The following is an 8,987-nucleotide window of genomic DNA, read 5'->3' as shown; positions in this document are numbered from 1 at the left end:
TTGAATGTTTGATTGACTAGTATGACCTGATTATAGCCACACAAAGAGTAAAGAGCAAAGAGCAAAGAGCTCAAATAAACAACGATTATTTACAATCCTTATCCGTCGTCAGCATTACTCCTTCATATTTGTTTAGGTTATTGAATAAATCGGAACCAATGAACATGGTCACTATCTTTGGCTATGTGAGGTGGAGTTAGTTAATTATAACAACTCATTGTCTCCACTTTAAATAGTTTAACTCCCAAGTTATATGGTCCTGACCTAAAATACCAATAAGTTAAGTGGGGTCTGCTTATAGGAAGGCTTTATACAACGTTTGTTGATGTACATTTGTGCTTCCACCGGGTCTCTCTTGTAAATAATAGAATAAAGATGAAGTAAAAAAAAAAAAAAAAAGCATACACTTACATAGCCTACCCATACATAAAGAGAGAAGAGGGAGAGAGAAAGATGGAGGGAAGAGGGGGAGATTTGTCATCATCGATGGCGGTGCCTTTAAGGGCGGAGGCGTGGTGCTGCTGCTGCTGTTTTGACCGACTTGTCAGACCGTTTCCTCACCACTATCATTCGCTGTGTGTGTACAGCGGCGGAATGAACAGGGATCGCTGAGGCAGCCACCGACCTCGGCTCCGGCTCCGACCACCTCGCGGCTTTGATCCTATTTTGATGGTGACAGCAGCAAGGGATTATTATCGAGCAACCATTACATGTCTCAAATGAAGCCACTCGGTGAGTTTGCTATTTTTTGTGTGTGCTGGAAAGCGGTATAACGGTATGTTTATTATATAAACGTTTAGCTCCGTTGTGTCCAGTGTCCACAGACACAGCGTTCACTGGCAACGGACGCGGATAAACCATGGGCTCCACATTATGACCAGGCGCACCATTTATTTTTACCTTGATTTTTCAAGCGTATTTATGATTGGGGCGGATTTTTCAAGCGTATTCATGGACCTGTTGGGTGTTTATCGTCTCTACTTTGCCAGCCTTCTCTCGAGTGCTTATGACGCTGTTTACTCCTCTGCGTAAAATGTCAATCAAGCTCCACGAGACACCCTGATTGACAGCATTGAACGTTTCATGTCTCCCCATTGGAGGTTTAATGAACGTTCCATTTCTCCCCATTGGCCGTTTAATGTCGCAATATCGCAACAGGATCAAACATCCTTTTATATAATGTGATGCTGCTAAGCTAGCGTTGTCGCTGGCAGTCATCGATTAAAGCACATCATATAAGCGCCGGCATGTGGCTCAGGAGGTAGAGCGGGTTGGCTGGTAATCGGAAGGTTGCTAGTTCGATCCCCGGGTCCTCCCAGCTGGGTGTCGAGGTGGTCCTGAGCCACCTCACCCTACCTGGGTGGCTGTCTCCTTGCATGGTTGACTCCACCGTCGGTGTGTGGATGTGTGCATGAATGGGTGAATGTGAGGCAATATTGTAAAGCGCTTAGAGTGGCTACTGGTTAGAAAGGCGTTGTATAAATGCAGTCCATTGACCATAATCGATACACGACCGTTTGTCATTGTCAATTTGAAGTTAGGCTATATCTTAGGTAGCCTTATGTGTTAGTGTTTTGGTATGTTGTATAGCCCACGTTGTCATATTCATGGGAACCTTCAATGTATACCGTGATCTGACACATAATATCGTTTTTCGACATCGATTGAATTATTCCATTTCATTGAGCATAAAATAAATGTCGTCATTCCAGCAGCCGAATGTAGAGGGCACTGTATCACCTCATACATGTAGCAGAAACAGAGTCAGTCTTTTTTTAACAGTCGTTTTTCGGTCCAATAAAGATAGTTGATACTAAAAACACACATTATTATGTTTATGTCTACAGTGATAAACCCCGGAGTGGCAACACAAACGCGTGTCCATTACTGTGACCAAAGCAAATGCATCCAATACCATTTAATCCTTGTAGTAGCTTGCGCCTGGCATCCGTGCTGGGTGCTGATCGCAGTAGTTGGGCTATACAGACGAAGAACCAAATTGAGTACAGTCCAAGTCAAGAACTTGGCTTGAACATCGGCACCGTATCTAGCATCTACTCCCGGGGCCAGGTCGGATAGACTTAAACAAGTTGTCATGATCCCCAACTGTCCAGGAAGATTTAGAGAAAGATAGTCGATGGGAGTTTTCCGGATTATGGTTCAGATATCACATTTGAATCACACGATTGTTTGGGACCAAGTGGCTTGTGAGATCGGTCATGAAAGACTATTTAAGGAATGAGTATTGATGTAAAATGCAGCCCACACACGTATCCACATATCCCTTTGCTTTTCTCAACTAAAGATGAATTATTGGAAATCCTCAACACTTTTAGGTTTATACATAGGGCTACAGCGTTGTTAAAGGCATTAAGCTTTGGACTACTGTGTGTGTGTGTGTGTGTGTGTGTGTGTGTGTGTGTGTGTGTGTGTGTGTGTGTGTGTGTGTGTGTGTGTGTGAAAACATGCTCACACACACGTGTGTGGGTTTGTCTGCCAGTCACCTAGACAACTCTGCTTCAGCTCCACCTTGCCCCCCAGCTCAAACCACAGACTGGGGGGCAGGGGGGGGGGTAGTCGGGGGCAAAGACAGGCCCATTGTTCGGCCCCAGTCGCTGAGGCAGAGGTTTACTCACTCCTCCATAGCCAGATGTTATGCTTGGCAGGCGCCGCCGCCCGCCGTGGCAGTAAGGTGAGAAGCCGGTGAATAGGTCTGGACCCAAGCCGACCTGGGGGCATGTGCTTGGTCCAGGCTGGGTGGGTGGTAGGTGTATGTTCATTAAAGCCAAAATTAAGCACACTGCCTCGTGTTCTCTTAATTCACCCCAAGATCCTTTTTTAGGCACGGCAAAGTTTGATTAACCAGATTAATATTTTAGTGTCCAGCAGGGTTCACATAATCAAAGGCGTCTGGTTTCCTTAGTGCATGCAGATTTCTTGGCTGTGAGAGGAAGGCGAGTCTTGGATGGATTTTGTTTGCTCAGAAGATGTGCAATAAGACAGTAGTCATGGCTGTGGAACTTGTACCAGCTTTGTGTCTTCTTGCGTATTATTGGCCAATATAAAGACATGGAGAGAAATATTTGATCAAAACACCATACTTGATCTGTATTGATCACTATTTCACAATTTAAACTGTCCCCATTCTTTTTTTATGTTTATACACCTTCAATTTTGAATGTGGTCTGTGCTTCTTACCATACTGCTGCCTGTGGAATATCTCCGGTGGATGTTTGCACATTCTGTGCTGTGTCGTGGGTGGCTGATTTCAAACTAATAAAACACAGGTTGGCAGGCATCGCCTATTTTCCCTCCTTTCAGCTCTTTCTCTTCATTGAGTGGAGGCTGCCTCTCTCAGACCACCCTTCGCAGACCTTTTGCTTTATAGTCGAATCATATAGAATTGAAAAGTTAAACAATATCTGTCTGGAAATAAATGTATATTTTTCTGCGTGCGTAACAGTCGGAGGGCTGTTTACCCACTCGTACAGTGCCTCGGTCTGTTCTCTGCTGTGTAATACCAGAGCCACAGAAGCTGTATGGCGTGGCAGGAATGCCTCGGCAGGCCAAGAAAGCTCTGGCATCAAATCAGAACGGTGCTTGACCAACCGCCAAGCTCTGCCACGATGCTATCTTAATGTACATTTGTTGGCTCCTTTATTGCCAGTCATTTGGAATTTTGTGGTATTGCGCCTTTAATGGTCCTCAAAACCTTCGTAAACAGTGTTTAAAAGTGTAAATAAGGCAGTTCATGTTATGCAACCTTTTCTCGCCCTACTTATCCCAGACATCACAGAAAATGGTTGTGAATTTTTTTCTCTCCCCATTTTTCTAAGGCCCAATTCTTTCCGTCAGTCTCTATTCCTCCTCCATCTCTCTTCATCCTCCTCTTCCTCAGTTTTCCCCTGTAGTCTTAATTTCCTCTCCATTCCATCACACACACATGCACACGTCACACGCTCACCCTCCTACTCAAAAAAAGGGGTTATGCAATCATGTAGTTAATTAAAATCTCATAAGCCACCGGATGCTAAATTCTAGCGTAGACGTATCTGGGTTTTGTTCTCTCTCTTTCCCCCTCCCTCCATACAATGTGTCATTGTTGTCCACTGCTATGAAACACTCTGTAGTGCTGCTGCAGTCAGGCTGACACTTTTTTCTCCCTCTTGGACCAGCGGCATGTTGTTGGAAACAGTAGCTTGCTGCCATGGCTACCTGATTAGCTCTAGCACGTTTCCAGCGTTGGTTTAAAAAGAAGAAGAGTATGGAAGCAATTCAAGACTGCAAATTGCTCAATCTGCTGGGGGGTGGGGGGGTGGGGGGGGGGGGAGAGGGGGCGGGGTTCTTGTGGTAGCACCACAGCACAGCAGCACAGAGTTTATATCTTGCATCAAGATTCCATAACAGCTGAATGATTCCTCAAATGTGCCGAAGTATAAACCGAAGGGGAGCAGGTGCTCTTAAAATGGCATAATCTGTCCTTTAGGGATATGGGGCGGTTTTATTGCTGAGGGCAACGAGGTTCAGAACAACCTAATATGTTTTCACTTTTATCACAGGTCCATTCCCTTCTTTACCCTATTGCACTCCCAAAGCATACCCCCCCTCTTTCTAACTCAATGAAATGCTTGTTTGGATGATTCAGACCCCTGTCCGCCTCTCAGTCACAGGCAATTAACTCCCGTCAAAATAGGCTGCAGGACGGAGTCTGAGAGTGGGGCGTCCAAAGGTCCTTGCCCCCCCCCCCCCCCCCCCCCCCCCCCCCCCCGTTATGCTGGCTTATATTACTTTGGGCAACTGAGAGAGAGAGCCAGGAAGCTTTTGTCAGGAGATGGAAGGAAAAGGGGGGTGGGTTCTAGGTCCACTTGGGAGCTGTACGCGTGCTGCCTCACTGAACACAAAGCAACTCTTTCACCGGGGGTCTGAAGCACATATGGAATCGTTCATTAAGCCCCCAGTGCTTCAGTCATCACTAAGCATCAGCACCCCCCCCCCCCCCCCCCCCACAAAACAACCCTTCCACCACCACTACCTCAGCTCCCATGTCACAAACTCCCTTTACATCTGCAATTACCTTGGTAGCAAGCATCACCTGGAGGCACATGCCTTTTGTCCCCCCGGCCCCCCATTGACTACACCCTTGTAAACTCTACACCTCATCAACCACATCCCCACCTTGAAATGGGTTCACTGACTCCTCTGATGTACCACATAGGAACGTGTATTTGAAAGTACTTCAAGAGCTTCTTGCTGTACAGTCTGACCTATAGCTGCATACAGACTACCAACACAGTGGTATCAAGACATTGGGTTTTCAGTCAAACGATTCAAATCTTACCACAGGTGCACTCATGCAGTCAGATTGTCCATAGAATGATGGGCATCCAGTGTGGTGATGTCCACAGAGCAAAGTGTTATTTCCTGAAGGACATGAAAGCATTGTTTCTGTGCTTCATGAAACTGTTGAAGTCTGTGTTTGCTGTAGTTTGGACTTTATTTGAGGTGTGTATTTAGTTCCCCCACTATCGGTATTTTGATGAGTATTCACCACATTATATGAACCCTACAACACTATTGCGATGCCAGGAAGACATCATCAGAGAAAGCCAGGCCTCTAGCTGCACAGCTGGGAGTAGATAACAAAGAGAGCTCTGGATGTTTATTTTTTTTCCCCCCTTCTGCATTCCAGCTTCTTATTTATAATAGCAATGATATCCAGCTTGAGGGGCTACTACTTCTATAAAAGGAAGTTTGAGGATCTCTGCAGGCCCACTCAAAAGGAGGCCTGAATGTTAAACATTTCTCTAAACATGAACTTCCAAATTTTATTTTGGAATGTTAGCCTATGCCTTGCCGTCATCAAAGAACAAAGAATTCCCGAACTTGAAGCCAACTTGACCAAGCATGATCAAATAGAATTGGTTATACTGGTGGTGGGAGAGGTCATACTTAATTTTGTTAAGCATAGGCCTCATACTTGAAAGTTGAACCTTGACCTGAGAGGCTTTCCTAATGCGTCTTTGATCCTCCAGAAAATGTAACCTGTTTATTGTGATCATATCAATGCTTCAATTAAATTATGCTAACAGGCTTGGGTGAGAACATTTGAGCATAACATAGTGAGTGTTAAGTCGTATGACAACGAGTGTCGAGATTTGATCCAGATTGTCTTAGTGTCAACAGTCAATTTTACCTTGATTGTCAGCTCTTGGGATTTTATCTTGCCTTGCCAGTTTCCCAGGATTGAATCCCCCTCCTCTCCCCACTCCTGAACTCTAACAATCCAGATGTCCTCAGCGGCCCTTTTCTCAATTTTAATGTCTAGCAGATGGTATTTGTCGTATTGGACCTTAAGGAACCTTGATTACGTTAATGAGGTAATTTTAAAGATGAATTTGAGGGGTTTGCCCCAAATCCTCTGATGAAATCCTATTTTGACCCTATTGGCACATACTTTACAGAGCTTTCGTTTAAGTTTAACACTCTAGAAACACTGTCAACCCTGCTCATACATCACTAAAGGAGCTGCTGTACTGCTACTGGGTAACTGTATATTGGGATACTGTAATCATACCAGATCACACACACAAGCAATTTTCTTTTTTTTTTATTGCCCTGTGCAGTTCTGTTTGTTTAGTTTTTTTTTTATTGTGGGAACATTCCTGGACCGACCGTTTAGAGACCCCAACTCTCCGGACTGGCCTTTCCCCCTGGGTCTTCTGGGCTCAGAGAGTAGCAAGCTCACCACAGCTCTCTGGTCCCTCCACTCCCAGGAAACTGAAAGGAGCTGGAGTTTCAGTTGAGTTCTACGCTGCCAAAGCCAATGGTCTGTACCCGCTCTTCGTAGAACTTAACCACTTGGCAAAGCTTTTGTATCTCCCTTTCCCTTATTGTTCCTAATTCAGGCCAGTCAGGAGAGGCAAAGGGAATGCAAGCTCTTGACCAAAACAAAAAAAGACAAGAATTTTCATCTTCTACATCATAGTGATAAAGAACCCTGGTGAAACTGCTCCCAACCAATAAATCACAAAAAGTTTGGGGGCCAAATTTGAGACATTGATCTTGATGTGACACTGGGTTTTGAGAACGAGCCAGGCTGTGGTTGGTTTGCTTTGGCTCCCCTCACCGAGAATCCCCTGAATCCAAGGCAGGATATTGAACCTGAGATAGGTTTAGTTTTTTAGTTTGAGTTTCCAGTTTTTGTTTCTGAGGCTTGTTCCGCTTCATGTATGTGCCATCTAGCTGTTGGAAGTTGCCTTGTGAATGTAATACCAAGGCTTGCTTTGTTTGGATTATGGAGTCAAATTGTGCTTAATGAAAACTGAGGGCCTTTTATTGCTATGGAATATTGTTTACATTTTGACTTGATTTTTTGTTTTTCTGTTTCGCATCATAAAGAGGTCTGACCCCGTTTCTTCTTTATTTCTTTTTAAAGAGGGACATAATCTTTGTTTCACCAGACATGCAGCGGTTCATGAGTTTGGCTTGGTTTAGTTTAGGTTAGTTTGGTTAGTGTGTTGAGAATTACTGACTATGTCATCGACTGACTCCAGCATTCAATGTTGTATTTCTTTTGTGACTCAATATAACGTAATTATTTTTCATATTGCTTAATTATAGTTCTATCTTGATTTACGGCTGCACTCCCACAAAAAGATAGCCTAACTGGTACAGATTTTTATGTTCCTCTTGAACTTCTGATTGAAGGTAAATGACAATGTCAATTAGGGCTGGGCGATTAATCTAATTTTGATCGCGATTTCGATTTCAGAGTGAAACGATCACCAAACTAATATAATCGAGTTGAAATGATTTTTTTAATTTTTATTTATTTTTTATTTTTTAATAGAAATTGGATTGGAACAGCTCGATTCATATCTGGACTTTATTTTCTATTTGACAATTTTGTGTATTTTTTTTAAGGGGAAATTTCAAAGTTCTCATTTACAAAGTGAGAAATTATGAATAAATGCATGTTTTCAAACTCAAAAATAATCGTTTGAATAATCTAGATTTCAATATTGACCAAAAATAATCGTGATTATGATTTTTTTCCATAATCGAGTAGCCCTATCTAACCCTATCTTAGCTATATATCTGACGGTGAATTGATCAATAACTTGAGATGGGCCTAAACATGCACTCCCACTCATTACCATTTTATTTATTTTTTTCCCTTCAACTCAATGTTGCACTTTAACTCCACATGCAAACGTATTCATTGTGTTTCACATGGAAACAAATTAACTAACTACTGTTGCAAAGGAACGTCCCCCCATATCATCGCACCATTTGTTTAAAAAGAAACCATGACTAAACTGCTGTGCATTTAACATGCTATGTCATAATGCTTTCTTTGACTTCTGGATTACTACATTTGGCATCTGTATATTCTAATGGGTTTCCATCCAATTCTGTAATGAGTTTATGCGGGGGTTCGAAGCACTTTTTAAGAATAGAAAGCCGTGGCCTTTTTAATGTCTTCTACAGGCTCCCTCCTATGCTCTAATGCATCGAGTGAGTGATATGCTGTCTCATTGTGTTTTGGGTTTCAAGATGAATGAGAGTAGAGTCAATTTATGAGCTTCCAGCAAAGATGACAAACCCTGGTGCCTATTTATTTAAATCTTGAGTTTCTATATGTACAACACCACCCATGCAGTTGACCTGGTCTACAGATCCTTCGTCCTCTGCAAAAACTCTTCTCGCCTAGCATCAAACCGCATGGCTTGCAACAACTAAGGCATTCAGTGGCTCTATGAAAAGGGCTCTGTCTCTGGAGAGGCTTGTTGAAATCCCTCCGGCAGGGACAGATTGATCTCGCACAGGGTTGTGCTGCTGCTAGTGCACTTCAAACGGACTGTTGAAAAGCCAGCCGTTTATTTGCGTTGGGCTCTCGAATGTGCCCCCAATACCCAGATTTGGCATACATAGGTGGTAGACCTCCTCATCCGTAAGCACCCCTCATCCCTTCCCAGCAACACTGT

At 43.5% G+C, this 8,987-nt stretch overlaps 1 protein-coding gene across 1 annotated transcript in view; it reads left to right on the top strand.

The window, feature by feature from the left end:
- The first annotated feature begins 592 nt into the window (after positions 1-592).
- Positions 593-8,987, top strand: part of daam2 (dishevelled associated activator of morphogenesis 2) — a 72,670-nt gene continuing 64,275 nt past the window's right edge. Inside the window, exon 1 of the mRNA XM_084481806.1 lies at positions 593-732. The gene's annotated coding sequence lies outside the window, so the exon portion shown is untranslated. The remainder of the gene's footprint in view (positions 733-8,987) is intronic.

Source organism: Micromesistius poutassou (assembly GCF_964030765.1).
Source record: "Micromesistius poutassou genome assembly, chromosome: 17".
NCBI lineage: Eukaryota > Metazoa > Chordata > Actinopteri > Gadiformes > Gadidae > Micromesistius > Micromesistius poutassou.
The sequence above is the reverse complement of the archived record's forward strand: the minus strand, read 5'-3'. Positions and strand labels throughout refer to the sequence as shown.